General features: G+C 39.8%; 1 long non-coding RNA gene across 2 annotated transcripts in view; it reads left to right on the top strand.

Moving 5' to 3' along the window:
* The window catches only part of LOC111750989 (uncharacterized), a 55450-nt gene that overhangs the window by 1713 nt on the left and 37217 nt on the right, over positions 1-16520 (top strand). The window lies entirely within an intron of this gene.

Raw genomic sequence — 16520 nt, 5'->3', positions numbered from 1 at the left:
GGAGGAGATGGAGGAGGAGGAGACAAACAAGTCTTCATTTGAAATATATAGACAAAACTGCATTGAAAGTCTCTTCGACCCTCCATATTTTATTTTATCTCCCTAGATATAATATACCCCTTCCTTTTAAGAATTCAAAGTAATCCTGAGAAAATTTAGATAACTGTCTTAAATTTATTCAGAGATGCCATCCAAATGGGATCATAAGCTGCTTAACATCTAGACTTCCTTTTTTCTGTCATGTCTTACTTGTAATAACAGTTATGTGAGTTGAATGAAAGGATTTCCTTGATCAGAATAAAATCTCTATTCTGAAGAAGATAGAAAAACATTCATCAATTTAGAAAACGTGTATTTACTACTATTCAATACATGAATAGAGTGGATATGATGGAAACAGTGAGTTTTCAGACTTAAGTTCAGTTCTTGACTCAGTCACTTAGATTCTATAAAATCTCAGTTAAATCAATCTCTGTGAGCCTCGGTTTTTTCATCAGTGAATTGGAACTAATCATATTATCTCATAGGTTGTTGAGAGGAGCTAAGAGAATGTATGTTAAAGAACCAGCAGAGCCTGACACCTGACAAATGCTAATTAGCTATTTTTATTATTTCTAGATGTCAGGGACTATGCTAAACATTGCGGAAAGAACAAGGATGCAATGTTTGCCCTCAAGTAGCTTATTGTTTAGAAGATGAAACAGTATAGTATATTAGGTATTGAATAAAGTTCAGTGTAAAGTACTCTGTAACTTGAGGTTTATTTCAGCCATTTGCTTTTTCTCACTAATTGCTTCTTTGTCCGTTATTTCCATGGTCCATTCCCAATAGAGTATATTGTTTTATTTTTAAGTAAAACACTCTTTTTTAATAGGTATTTTTTACAGATTTGTTTTGATTATTTCATTCGGGAGACCCTGAAATATAACTCTTGTATTCAAACAAGGTGAGTTCAGTGAGCCAAACAAACATATGATGAAGTTTCTTTTGAGAAAATTTTTCTATTATTTTACAGTACAACTTAAGATCTTTAAATCACAGAAACCATTCCAAAGGCACAAAAGATGAATCTAGTGCATGAGAAGAAGGGATATGTAATGTGGGGTGTCTTGGTTATCTAGCGCTGCTATTACAGAAATACCACAAGTGGATGGTTTTAACAAAGAGAAATTTACTTCTTCATACAAAAGTAGGCTGAAAGTCCAAATTCAGGGCATCAGCTCCAGGAGAAGGCATTCTCTCTCTATTAGCCTTCTCAGCAATCTTTCCCTGGACTAGGAGCTTTTCTGCAAAGGGACCTCGTGTCCACTCTGCTCCTGGCACTGCTTTCTTGGTAGTATGAGGTCCCTCCCTCTCTGCTCAGTTCTCTTTCCTTTTTATCTCTTGAGAAATAAAAGATGATGCAGGCCATGGCCCAGGGAAACTTCCTTTACATTGAATCAGGGATGTGAGCTGAATAAGGGTGTTACAATTCTACTCTAATCCTCTTTAACATAAAATTGCAGTCACAGAATGGAGGACAACCTCGCAATACTGGGAATCATGGCCCAACAAAATTGATACATTTTTGAGGGGACATAATTCAGTCCATAAAATGGGCATGACCAGATTTCTTCATTTATGATGTGATATATCTTTTGGCAAATATAAAGTAAATGAATGCTTTCTGAGTTTGAATTATACCACACAGCTTATTGATAAGAACAATAGGACTGTTAGAGGACTAGGCTGTCATCTGTAGATGTTTCACTAGTGTCCAAGAATTTTTTTTCTGGCACTTAAACTACTTATTTCATGGAATTTTGAGAGTTGACTTTTTGTTTATTCAGTACCTTGATTTAGAAAATAGTATTTCCTAAATAATAGTCCCTGTCATTGAACATAGAGAATGTGACCCAGCTGAAGCTGGACTCACAGGTACGCACAAGGACACATCAACTGGGCCCTGAGATATAAAGACAGTAGCTAAGATAATTTTGGGAAATATCTTCTAGGGAAGAAAATATCTTTTCGAGAACCTTACACATAAGCGAGTCAAACAAAACACGCAAGACTTTCTACTCTTTATCTTTTTCTGTTAGCATTTAGTGAGTGGAAAATTTGTTGGACCAATGAAGACCCTCCTGACTGTCCTTCCTGAAACATGTACCAATGATTGTTAAGAAAGGCAATTCAAAATGTAAGATTGAAGTTTCTAGCCAATCTATGAAAAGATGAAGCTTTCAATGGTTTTTCCCATTTTATAATGTTAATGTATACTGATGATTCTAAGGTTCCATGGATTCTGACAAACATGGCTGTGGCAGCATGCTTGTCAATTTTCCCATTCTTGCTTATTCTCTAGTTCCCCTGGGCCCAGGCAGACATGGCTGTGACAGTGTGCTTGTCTGTTTTCCCACTTCTGTCTATTCTACAATTTTCCTGGACTCAGGCAGACATGGCTGTGGTAGCGTGCCTGTCCATTTTCCCACTCTTTTTATTGTGCTTTAAGTGAAAGTTTACAAATCAAGTCAGTCTCTCACATAGAAACTTGTATACACCTTGCTACATACTCCCAATTGCTCCCCCCCTAATGAGACAGCCTTCTCCCTCCCTCCACTCTCTCTATTCATGTCCATCTCTCCAGCTTCTAACCCCCTCTATCCTCACATCTCCCCTACAGGTAGGAGATGCCAATGTAGTCTCAAGTGTCCACCTGATCCAAGAAGCTCAGTCCTCACCAGCATTACTCTCCATAGCATTGCCCAGTCCAATCCCTGTCTGAAGAGTTGGCTTTGGGAATGGTTCCTGTCCTGGGCCAACAGAAGGTCTGGGGGCCACGACCACCGGGGTCCTTCTAGTCTCAGTCAGACCATTAAGTCTGATCTTTTTATGAGAATTTGGAGTCTGCATCCCACTGCTCTCCTGCTCCCTCAGGGGTTCCCTGTTTTGTTCCCTGTCATGGCAGTCATTGGTTGTAGCCAGGCACCATCTAGTTCTTCTGATCTCAGGCTGATGTAGTCTCTGGTTTATGTGGCCCTGTCTGTCTCCCGGGCTCGTAATTACCTTGTGTCCTTGGTGTTCTTCATTCTCCTTTGATCCAGGTGGGTTGAGACCAATTGATGCATCTTAGATGGCCACTTGCTGGCATTGAAGACCCCAGACACCACTTTCCAAAACGGGATGCAGAATGTTTTCTTAATAGATTTTATTATGCCAATTGACTTAGATACCCCCTGAAACCATGGTCCCCAGACCCCTGCCCCTGCTACGCTGGCCTTCGAAGCATTCAGTTTGTTCAGGAAACTTCTTTGCTTTTGGTATAGTCCAGCTGTGGTAACCTCGCCTAAATTGTGTGTTGTCTTTCCCGTCAACTAAAGTAGTTCTTATCTACTATCTAGTTAGTGAATACTGCTCTCCTACCCTCCCTCCCTCTCTCCTCTCGTAACCATCAAAGAATATTTTCTTCTCTGTTTAAACTGTTTCTCGAGTTCTTATAATAGTGGTCTTGTACAATATCTGTCCTTTTGCAACTGACTAACTTCACTGAGCATAATGCCTTCTAGATTCCTCCATGTTATGAAATGTTTCACAGATTCATCACTGTTCTTAATTGATGTGTAGTATTCCATTGTCTGAATATACCATAATTTATCCATTCCTCCGTTGATGGGCACCTTGGTTGCTTCCATCTTTTTGCTATTGTAAACAGTGCTGCAGTGAACATGGGTGTGCATATATCTGTTCATGTAAAGGCTTTTATTTCCCTAGGATCTAGTCCAAGGAGTGGGATAGCTGGATCATATGGTAGTTCTATTTCTAGCCTTTTAAGGAAGCGCCAAGTCGATTTCCAAGTCGTTGTACCATTTTACATTCCCACCAACAGTGTATAAGTGTTCCAATCTCTCCAGAACCTCTCTAACGTTTATTAGTTTGTGTTTTTTGGATTAATGCCAGCCTTGTTGGAGTGAGATGGAATCTCACTGTAGTTTCGATTTGTATTTCTCTAATGGCTGATGATTGTGAGCATTTCCTCATGTATCTGTTAACCTCCTGAATATCTTCTTTAGTGAAGTGTCTGTTCATATCTTTTGCCCATTTTTTAAATGAGTTATTTGTCTTTTTCTAGTTGAGCTTTATTTTTCCCCCACGTGTCTGTCAGCTTGTCCTCCTGTGGGGGCTTGTGTTTTGCTGTGATGCTGGGAGCTATGCTAGATACCAGCAGGATCACCTGTGGAGGGCAGGTTTCAGCTGAGCTTCCAGACTAAGACAGACTAGGAAGAAGGACCCAGCAGTCTACACTGAGAAGAATTAGCCGGTGAAAACTTTATGAATAGCAGCAGAACATTGTCTGATATAGTGCCGGAAGATGAGCCCCCTAGGTTGGAAGGCACTCAAAAGATGACTGGGGAAGAGCTGCCTCCTCAAAGTAGAGTCGACCTTAATGACATGGGTGGAGTAAAGCTTTCAGGACCTTCATTTGCTGATGTGGCACAACTTAAAATGACAAGAAAAGCTGCAACCATCCATTAATAATTGGAACCAGGAATGTGCGAAGTATGAATCTAGGAAAATTGGAAATCGTCAAAAATGAAAGGAAATGCATAAACATCGATATCCTAGGCATTAATGAGCTGAAATGGACTGCTATTGGCTATTTTGAATTGGACAATCATGCAGTCTACTATTCTGCGAATGACAACTTGAAGAGGAATGGTGTTGCATTCATTGTCAAAAAGAACATTTCAAGATCTATCCTGAACTACAACGCTGTCAGTGATAGGATAATATCCATACGCCTACAAGGAAGACCAGTTAACACGACTGTTATTCAAACTTATGCACCAACCACTAGGGCCAAAGATGAATAGAAGATTTTTATCAGCTGCTGCAGTCTGAAATTGATCGAACATGCAATCAAAATGCATTGATAATTACTGGCAATTGGAATGCAACAGTTGGAAATGAAGAAGAAGGATCAGTAGTTGGAAAATATGGCCTTGGTGATAGAAACAATGCCGAAGATCGAATGATAGAATTTTGCAAGACCAACGACGTCTTCATTGCAAACACCATCTTTCACCAGTGTAAATGGTGACTATACACATGGACCTTGCCAGATGGAACACACAGAAATCAAATTGACTACATCTGTGGAAAGAGACGATGGAAAACCTCAATATCATCAGCCAGAGCAAGGCCAGGGGCCAACTGGAACAGACCATCAATTGCTCATATGCAAGTTTAAGCTGAAACTGAAGAAAATCAGAGCAAGTCCACGTGAGCTAAAATATGACCTTGAATACATCCCACCTGAATTTAGAGACCATCTGAAGAATAGATTTAATGCATTGAACACTAGTGACCGAAGACCAGACGAGTTGTGGAATGACATCAAGGACACCATCCATGAAGAAAGCAAGAGGTCATTGAATAGAACGGAAAGAAAGAAAAAACCGAGATGGATGTCAGAGGAGACTCTGAAACTTGCTCCTGAATGTCGAGTGTCTAAAGCAAACTGAAGAAATGATGAAGTAAAAGAACTGAACAGAAGATTTCAAAGGGCAGCTCAAGAAGACAAAGTAAAGTATTATAATGCCATGCAAAGAACTGGAGATGGAAAACTAAAAGGGAAGAGCACGCATGGCATTTCTCAAGCTGAAAGAACTGAAAAAAAAATTCAAGCCTCGAGTTGCAATAGTGAAGGATTCTATGGGGAAAATATTAAACGACGAGGAAGCATCAAAAGAAGATGGAAGGAATACACAGAGTCATTATACCAAAAAGAATTAGTCGATATTCAACCATTTCAAGAGGTGACATATGATCAGGAACCGATGGTACTGAAGGAAGAAGTCCAAGCTGCTCTGAAGGCATTGGTGAAAAACAAGGCTCCAGGAACTGATGGAATATCAATTGAGATGTTTCAACAAACAGATGCAGCGCTGGAGGTGCTCACTCATCTATGCCAAGAAATATGGAAGAGAGATTCCTGGCCAACTGACTGGAAGAGCTCTGTGTTTATGCCTATTCCCAAGAAAGGTGATCTAACCGAACGTGGAAATTATAGAACAATATCATTAATATCACACGCAAGCAAAATTTTGCTGAAGATCATTCAAAAACAGCTGCAGCAGTACATCGACAGGGAACTGCCAGAAATTCAGGCTGCTTTCAGAAGAGAATGTGGAACCAGGGATATCATTGCTGATGTCAGATGGATCCTGGCTGAAAGCAGAGAATACCAGAAGGATGTTTACCTGAGTTTTATTGACTATGCAAAGGCATTCGAGTGTGTGGATTATAACAAATTGTGGATAACATTGTGAAGAATGGGAATTCCAGAACACTTAATTGTGGTCATGAGGAACCTTTACATAGATCAAGAGGCAGTTGTTCGGACAGAACAAGGGGATACTGATTGGTTTAAAGTCAGGAAAGGCATGCCTCAGGGTTGTATTCTTTCACCATACCTATTCAATCGGTATGCTGGACAAATAATCCAAGGAGCTGGACTATATGAAGAAGAACGGGGCATCAGGATTGGAGGAAGACTCATAACAACCTGTGTTATGCAGATGACACAACCTTCCTTGATGAAAGTGAAGAGGACTTGAAGCACTTACTGGTGAGGATCAAAGACCATAGCCTTCAGTATGGATTGCACCTCAAGATAAAGAAAACAAAAATTCTCGCAACTGGACCAATGAGCCACATGATAAACAGAGAAAAGATTGAAGTTGTCAAGGATTTCATTTTATTTGGATCCCCAACCAACAACCATGGAAGCAGCAGTCAAGAAATTAAAAGACGTGTTGCATTGGGTAAATCTGCTGCAAAGGACCTCTTCAAAGTGTTGAAGAGCAAAGATGTCACCCTGAAGACTAAGGTGCGCCTGACCCAAGCCATGGTATTTTCAATTGCATCATATGCATGTGAAAGCTGGACAGTGAATAAGGAAGAACAAAGAAGAATTGACCCCTTTGAATTGTGGTGTTGGCGAAGAATATTGAATATACCATGGACTGCCAAAAGAAACAAATCTGTCTTAGAATGAGTACAACCAGAATGCTCCTTAGAGGCAAGGATGGCGAGACTGTGTCTTACATACTTTGGACATGTTGTCAGGAGGGATCAGTCCTTGGAAAAGGACATCATGCTTGGCAGAATACAGGGTCGGTGGAAAAGAGGAAGACCCTCAACGAGGTGGATTGACACAGTGGCTACAACAATGAGCTCAAGCATAACAACAATTGTAAAGATGGCTCAAGACCGGACAGTCAAGACCGGGCAGTGTTTCGTTCTGTTGTGCATAGGGTTCCTATGAGTCCGAACCGACTCAATGGCACCTAATGACAACAACAACAGTTGAGTTTTTGCAGTATCATGTAGATTTTAGAGCTCAGGTGCTGACCGGAAATGTCACAGCTAAAAACTTTTTCCCAGTCTGTAGGTACTCTTTTTACTCTTTTGGTGAAGTGTTTGGATGAGCATAGGTGCTTGATTTTTAGGAGCTCCCAGTTATCTAGTTTTTCTTCTGCATTTTCAGTCACGTTTTGTATATGGTTTTTGCCATGTGTTAAGGTTCCTAGTATTGTCCCTATTTTTTGTTCCAAGATCTTTATCATTTTAGATTTTATATTTAGGTTGTTGATCCATTTTGAGCTCTGTGTGTGCATGATGTGAGGTATGGGTCTTGTTTCCTTTTTTTTGCAGATGAATATCCAGTTATTCCAGCACCATTTGTAAAAACACAGTCTTTTCCCCATAACTGTTTTGGGGCCTTTGTCAAATATCGGCTGCTCATATGTGGATGAATTTATGTCTGGATTCTCAATTCTGTTCCACTGGTCTGTGTGTCTGTTGTTGTGTCAGTACCAGGCTGTTTTGACTACTGTGGCGGTATAATAGCTTCTAAAATCAGGTAGAGTAAGGCCTCCCACTTTGTTCTTCTTTTTCAGTAATGCTTTACTTATCCAACGACTCTTTCCCTTCCATATGAAGTTGGTTATTTGTTTCTCCATCTCATTAAAGAATGTTGATGAAATTTGGATCGGAATTGCATTAAATGTATAGATCGCTTTTGGTAGAATAGACGTTTTTATAACGTTAAGTCTTCCTATACATGAGCAAGGTATGTTTTTCCACTTATGTAGGTCTCTTTTGGTTTCTTGTAGAAGTGTTTTGTAGTTTACTTTGTATAAGTCTTTTACAGCTCTGGTAAGATTTATTCCTAAGTATTTTATCTTCTTGGGGGCTACTGTAAGTGGTATTGATTTGGTGGTTTCCTCTTGCATGTTCTTTTTGTTGGTGTAGAGGAATCCAACTGATTTTTGTATATTTACCTTGTATCCTGGTACTCTGCTGAACTCTTCTATTTCAGTAGTTTTCTTGAGGATTCCTGAGAGTTTTCTGTGTATAAGATCATGTCATCTGCAAGTAGAGATATTTTTACTTCTTCCTTGCCAACCTGGATGCCCTTTATTTCTTTATCTAGCCTAATTGGTCTGGCTAGAAGCTCCAACACAATGTTGAATAAGAGTGGTGATAAAGGACATCCTTGTCTGGTTGCTGATCTCAAGGGGAATGCTTTCAGGCTCTCTCCATTTAGGATGATATTGGTTGTTGGCTTTGTATAAATGCCATTTATTATGTTGAGGAATTTTCCTTCTATTCCTATTTTGCTGAGAGTTTTTATCATGAATGGGTGCTGAACTTTGTCAAATGCCTTTTCTGCATTGATTGATAAAATCATGTGATTCTTGTCTTTTATTTATATGATGGATTACATTAATTGTTTTTCTAATGTTGAACCATCCCTGCATAAACCAAAGCAAACCCAGTGCCTTCGAGTCCATTCCGACTCATAATGACTCTATAGGACAGAGTAGAACTGCCCCATAATTTCCAAGGAGCGCCTGGTGGATTCAAACTGCCGACCCTTTGGTTAGCAGCCGTAGCACTTAACCACTATGCCATCCCTGCATACCTGTTATGAATCCCACTTGGTCACGGTGAATTATTTTTTTGATATGTTGTTGAATTCTATTGACTAGAGTTTTGTTGAGGATTTTTGCATCTGAATTCATGATGGGTAGAGGTCCGTAAACTCTATGGAGCAGTTCTACTTTATCCTATGGGGTTGTTATGAGTCGGATAGGCTTGACAGCACCAGGCAGGTTAAAAAAATATATATATATATATATAGGTCTGTAATTTTCTTTTTTTGTGATGTTTTTACCTGGCTTGTGTATCAGGGATATGCTGGCTTCATAGAATGAGTTTGGGAGTATTCCATGCTTTTCTATGCTCTGAAATACCTTTAGTAGTAGTGGTGTTAATTTTTCCCTGACAGTTTGTTAGAACTCTGCAGTGAAGCCATCTGGGCCAGGGCTTTTTTTTGTTGGGAGTTTTTTCGTTACCTTTTCAAGCTCTTCATTTGTTATGGGTCTATTTATTTGTTCTACCTCTGTTTGTGTTAGTTTAGGAAGGTAATGTGTTCCTAGAAATTCATCCATTTCTTGTAGGTTTTCAAATTTGTTAGAGTACAATTTTCTGTAATAATCTGATATGATTGTTTTAATTTCAGCTGGATCTGTTGTAATATCGCCCATCTCATTTCTTATTCGGGCTATTTGCTTCCTCTTCTGTTTTTCTTTTGTCAGTTTGGACAATGGTTTATCAATTTTATTGATTTTTTTCAAAGAACCAGCCTTTGGTCTTTTTAATTCTTTCGATTGTTTTTCTGTTTAATTTAGTTTTGCTCTAATTTTTATGATACGTCTTCTTCCGGTGCCTGGGGGTTTATTTTGTTGCTCTCTTTCTACTTGTTCAAGTTGTAGGGATAATTCTTTGATTTTTGCTCTTTCTTCTTTTTGTATGTGTGCATTTATTGATATAAATTGACCTTTGATCACTGCTTTCACTGTGTCCCAAACGTTCTGATAAGAATTGTTTTCATTGTCATTGGATTCTGTGAATTTCTTTTTTCCATCCTTAATGTCTTCTATAATCCAGTCTTTTTTGAGCAGGGTATTGTTCAGTTTCCATGTGTTTGATTTCTTTTCACTGCTTTTCCTGTTATTGATTTCCACTTTTATGGTCTTATGGTCAGAGAAGATACTTTGTAATATTTCAATGTTTTGGATTCTGCTAAGGCTTGCTTTATGACCTAACATGTGGTGTATTCTAGAGAATGTTCTATGTGCACTAGAAAAGAAGGTATACTTGGCTGTTGAGTGGAGTGTTCTGTATATGTCTATGAGGTCAAGTTGGTTTATTGTGGCATTTAGATCTTCCATGTCTTTATTGAGCTTCTTTCTGGATGTCCTGTCCTTCGCTGAAAGTGGTGTATTGAAGTCTCCTACTGTTATTGTGGAGCTGTCTATCTTACTTTTCAATGCTGATAGACTTTGTTTTATGTATCTTGCAGCCGAGTCATACGGTGCATAAATATTTAATATGGTTATATCTTCTTGGTATAAAAAAACCTGTTGCTGTCAAGTAGATTCCGACATATTGTCCGTTTAATCATTGTAGAGTGTCCTTCCTTACCCTTTCTGATGGATTTAACTTTAAAGTCTGTTTTGTCAGAAATTAGTGTTGCCACCCCTTCTCTTTTTTGATTTGTTGTTTGCTCGATATATTTTTTTTCCATCCTTTTAGTTTGTTTTCGTCTCTAAGGTGTGTCTCTTGTAGGCAGCGTATAGATGGATCGTGTTTTTTAATCCATTCTGCCATTCTCTGTCTCTTTATTGGTGCATTTAGCCTATTTACTTTCAGCGTAATTATGGGTAGGTATGAATTTAGTGCCATCATTTTGATGTCTTTTTTTTGTGTGCTGTTGACAGTTTTTTTTCCCCACTTAATTTTGTGTGCTGAGTAGATTATCTTCATATATTGTCCTTTCCTCATATTTTTTTTTGTTGTTGTTGTTGATTTCTTCCTGCTGAGACTCTATTTTTTTCTTGTATTTTATTTTGATATGTAGGATAGTTTGTCTCCTTTGTGGTTACCTTATTATTTACCTGTATTTTTCTAAATTTAAACCTGACTTTTATTTCTTTGTATCACCTTGTCATCCTCTCCGTATGGAAGATCTATGACTATTTTTCTTAGTCCTTCTTTATTGTTTTAGTGTTGTCTTCTTTTACATAATACCATCGCTGTTCCCTGTTTCGAAAGTTTTTATCTTGATTTATTTTGGGGATTTCCCTGTCTGGGTTGACTTCTGATTTCTCTGCCCAGTGTTCTAGTCTTGGCTTGATACCTGATGTTATTGGTTTTCTAGCCAAAGAGCTCCCTTTAGTATTTCTTGTAGTTTTGATTTGGTTTTTGCAAATTCCCTGAACTTCTGTTTATATGGAAATGTCCTAATTTCGCCTTCATATTTAAGAGGCAGTTTTGCTGGATATAAGATTCTTGGCTGCAATTTTTTTCCTTCAATTTTTTATATAAGCCATCCCATTGCCTTCTTGCCTGCATGGTTTCTGCTGAGTAGTCCGAGTTTATTGACTCTCCTGTGTAGCTGAGAGTCGGTGGCATGGTGGTTAAGTGCTATGTCTGCTGACCAAAAAGTCTGCAGTTTGTATCCATCAGGCACTCCTTGGAAACTCTATGCGGGCAGTTCTACTCCATCCTATAGGGTTGGTATGAGTTGGAATCGACTCTACGGCAACAGGTTTGTAGGTGACTTTTCGTTTATCCCTAGCTGCTCTTAAAATTCTCTATCTTTCGTTTTGGCAATTTTGATTATTCTATGTCTTGGTGACTTTCTTTTAAAACCTGCCTTATGCAGAGTTCGATGAGCACCTTGGATGGATATCTTCTTATCTTTCATGATATCAGGGTAGTTTTCTGCCAACAAATCTTCAATTTTTCTGTATTTTTTGTTTTTCCTCCCCTGTTCTGTTACTCCAATCACTCGTAAGTTATTTCTCTTTATAGAGTCCGCATGATTCTTAAGATTTCTTCATTTTTTTTAATTCTTTTATCTGATTGTTCTTCTATTAGTGCCAAGTACTTTATCTTCAAGTTCAGAAATTCTGCCTTCCACTTGCTCAATTCTGCTCCTCTGACTTTCTATTGAGTTGTCTGCTTCTATAATTTTATTGTTAATCTTCTAAATTTCTGATTGCTGTCTGTCTATGGATTTTTCCAGCTTATTATGTTTTTCATTATGTTCCTGAATAATCTTTTCAATTTCTTTAGCTGCTTTTTCTGTGTGTTCCTTGGCTTTTTCTGCTTATTGCTTCTTTTCCTTCCTGATGTCTTGAAGAGTTCTGTATATTAATCTTTTGTATTCTGCCTCTGGTAATTCCAGGAGTGCACTTTCATCTAGAAGATCGTTTGACTCTTTGTTTTGAGAGCTTGTTGAGGTGATCATCGTCTGTTTCTTTATGTGACTTGATATTGACTATTGTCTCCGAGCCATCTATAAGATATTGTATTAGTTTATTTTTATGTTTGCTTACTGTGTCATAGCTTCTTGCTTTGTTTTGTTTTAATACGTCCAAATGGGTTGCTTGAATGAGCTAGCTTGATTGTTTTCACCTTTGGAGCTCTGATGTCCTGTCCCCAGATGGCTAGAGCTGTTATCAGATATATCAGTTTAGGAGTCCATTCACTTTTCTTGTATGAATTCAGCTCAGGTGTCCAGGTAGCTGCTGATCAAGTGTGTGGTATGGGCTCTGTACTACAGTCTTAGAGGGGTAGGGGTAATTGGTATAGGTACCGGTATCTGGTTGCAGTAGGGGGTCATGCTCTGAACAAGGCAGGAGGTTGAGAATCGTCCCCCATGTGTCTCTGAGGAAAGCATGTCCCTATTCTCTAGAGCGTACAGGCGGATGGGTTCTGCAGACGGACCATGGGCACCCAAGGTTTTTGGTTGTAAGGACTGGGAGGTACCAGTTATCCTTGGACCCCTGTTGTGGGTGGCTGGGTGACTTGAATGGAGCCCCCAGCTTTTAGACCCCTGATATGGGTGGGTGAGGATCCTGTTTAATAGGCAAAGCAATGTTGAACATCAAACACACACCTCTATACCGCACAGCTGAAACGGTTGGAGTTTGCCAACAGGCCCTATTCTCCTGAAATAGGCCCACACAGGTCCATGCAGAGGGGAAACGTATTCAAAATCCACAGACCGTTTATGCCTGAACAGGAGCCGCTTCTGTCCTGAGCTTCCCTGGTTAGTGGAGCTGACAAATTATCTTTTCCCCCAATTGCAAATTTATTCCTTCTCCAAGGCCTGGAAGATGGCTCTAGGTGCTCAATACGGCCTATCTGAGGTCCAGGGAAATCAGCCACTGAAGCCAGCTTGGAAGAAGGGTGTGGGGGGGCATGGTAAAATATATGCAAGTACTTGGCTTTTGCTGAGAGTGCCATTCTCTGTTTCCAGAGGTGTGAGCAGACTGTGTGGCTGCCTGCTTCTCCCTGAGGAAACTGTGGCTGAAAGCTAGTATCAGCCCACCGCTGCCGCTCCCAGGAATGGTGCCTGAGGGCTCCTTATGGTTCAGATCCAGTAACCCCTCTCCACTTCTGAACTGTCCTTCCTCCCCTTGCCCATCAGTTCATTTTCTAAGCTTGCCTTTGATGTTCGGGGCTCCTCGCTTGTCATAATATTGGGCCTTTGTCGTAAGAGGGCTTGCAGGACGCTACTGTCTATTCCACCATCTTGGCTCTGCCTCCCATTTTGCCCCTCTTGTCTATTCTGTAATAGTTCTTTGGACTCAGGCAGACATAGCTCTAGCTGCATGCTAGTCTGTTTCCCACATTTGCCTTTTTGAATATATGCCAAATAAAACTTTCTTTCTGCTTTACTAATGCTTGTGATGTTTTTTCCTACAACAGCCTTAAGTTATCTCTGTGACTCATGAGGTTTGTTTCCCAGGCATTACTGATGCGGGAAATCTGCTGAAATGTTTCTACAGGGATTTATAGTGTCAGTAGGACTAGCACAATGTCAGCTATCCTTTGAAAGAGATTGAAGTCAACAAAAGTAGAATTAATACAATTTTGTGAGGAGATATTAGAGGCACACCTGCTTCCCCCAGTACAGAATTACAATACATCAAATATGAAGACTTTTCAGATACTGGAATCTTGGGAGGTAATTTTATAGTGAATACTGTCATCTCAAGGAGCCCTGATAGCACCTGGTTAAAAGCGATCAGCCCTGATAGCATGTGGTTAAAAGCGATCGACAGCTAACTGAAAGGTTGGTGGTTTGAAACCACCAGTGGCTATGTGGGAGAAAGATGTGGCAGTTTGCTTCTGTAAAGATTTACAGCCTTGGAAACCCTATGGGGTTGTTACGAGTCAGAATCAACTCAAAGGCAATGGGTGAAGGGGGGAGCTGTTATCTCTATATACTCCTCACTGTGAAATAGACATAATGCGTGTGCTGGCCTTTTCAGAGACCAAATATATATTAAGAAATCGTATTTTTTTTTTCCAGAAGTAGCTGTTTAGATGATGTCTTTGGAATAATTTCTAATCATTTCCTTCATCCATTTAACTTTTTCAGCAAACCCTAAATTTGGCCACAATGGTTGTTATAGATTGAATTGTGTCCCCCTAAAAATGTGTGTCAACTTGGCTAGTCCATGATTCCCAGTATTATGTGATTGTCCACCATTTTGTTATCTGATGTGATTTTCCTATGTGTTGTAAATCCTACCTCTATGATGTTAATGAGGTGGGATTACCAGCAGTTATGTTAATGAGACAGGATTCAATCTATAAGATTAGGTTATGTCTTAAGTCAGTCTCTTGAAATATAAAAGAGAGAAGCCAGCAGAGAGACATGGGGAACTCATCCCACCTTTGGACCTGGGGTCCCTACACTGACAAGCTCCTTGACAGGGGAAGATTGATGATAAGAACCTTAGCGCACAGCTGACAGAGAGAGACGGCCTCCCCCTGGAAATGGTACCCTGAATTCGGACTTCTGACCTCCTAGACTGTGAGAGAATAAATTTCTGCTTGTTAAAGCCATCCACTTGTGGTTTCTGCTATAGCAGCACTAGCTAAGACAATGGTACAGCTCTCGATGTATTTTCTAAGTAGCTTAATCCCTAGAATTGAAATGAGCTGCTTGGATGAGCAGGAATTTTTCTACCTGCAAGCATTTCCAGGAAGTACATAGTTCTGCATGTGTTTTCTCAGGTGATCCAGTTTTCTGATCCTTACCTGATCAGGGACAAAAGCACCACAATCAAATTGCAGTTTCACTAAAATATCATCTCTTAAAAGGCTTTCTGCTTGTATGAGTTCATCAAAGGAGCTTTTATTCATTTGTTTGGAGTGTTTCTGACTGTGGGGTACCCACAAATACAATTTAGATATTAGTCCAGAATTGCTTTCCCGTGTCTAAGTGTTTATTCTGGCTGTAATCTTTGAAGAAACAGACTGCTTCATCTTTGTCCCACGGAGCAGCTGGTGGGTTCAAACTGCTGACCTTTTGGTTAGCAGTTGAACACTTGACCACTGTAGCACCAGGGCTTCTATCAATATTTACCATCTAGAAATTAAAACAGAGAGAAAATTTAAATATGTATTTATTTGTGTGAAAATAGCAACAATAAACCCATTATATGGTTTGTATTTGCCTGCATTTTCCAAAACAGATAATGAGTGAGAAGAGTGGCATTATTTTATTTTTTATTGTGCTTAATGTGAAAGTTTACAGTTCAAGTTAATTTCTCATACAAAGCTTTATACACACATTTTTATGTCACTCTAGTTGTTTTCCCTGTAATGTGACAACAGACTCCTCCTTTCCACCCTGGATTTCCTGTGTCCATTTAACCAGCTGTCCCTTTTTGCCCTGTCATCTCGCCCCTAGACAGGAGCTGCCCATTTATTCTCATGATCTATTTGAGCTAAGAAGTACTCTCTTCACGAGTATCATTTTATGTCTTATAGTCCAGTCTAATCTTTGTCTGAAGAGTTGGCTTCGGAAATGGTTTCAGTTCTGGGCTAACAGAGAGTCCAGGGGCCATGTCTTCTGGGGTCCTTCCAGTCTCAGTTAGACCATTAAGTCTGGTCTTTTAACTAGAATTTGAGTTCTGCACCCCATTTTTCTCCTGCTCCCTCAGGGACTCTCCGTTGTATTCCCTGTCAGGGCTGTCATTGGTGGTAGCCAGGCACCATCTATTTCTTCTGGGTTCAGGCTGATGGAGCTTCTGGTTTATGTGGCCCTTTCTGTCTCTTGGGCTCATGATTACCTTGTGTCTTTGGTGTTCTTCATTCTCCTTTGCTCCAGGTGGGTTGGGACCAATTGATGCATCTTAGATGGCCGCTTGCTAGCTTTTAAGACCCCAGATGCCGCTAACCAAAATGGGATGTGGAACGTTTTCTTAGTAAACTTTGTTATGCTAGTTGACCTAGATGTCCCCTGAAACCATGGTTTCAGACCCCCACCCCTGCTACTCTGTCCCTCGAAATGTTGTATTCAGTGAACTTCTTAGCTCCTGGTGTTAGTCCGGTTGATTATATTTTTGCAAATCTCTTTTATATGTGGTGTAATAGAAGATAGC

The sequence above is a fragment of the Loxodonta africana genome, chromosome 3, assembly GCF_030014295.1.
Source record: "Loxodonta africana isolate mLoxAfr1 chromosome 3, mLoxAfr1.hap2, whole genome shotgun sequence".
Lineage (NCBI taxonomy): Eukaryota > Metazoa > Chordata > Mammalia > Proboscidea > Elephantidae > Loxodonta > Loxodonta africana.
Note: the sequence above shows the minus strand (reverse complement) of the source record. Positions and strands in the feature narration are given on the sequence as shown.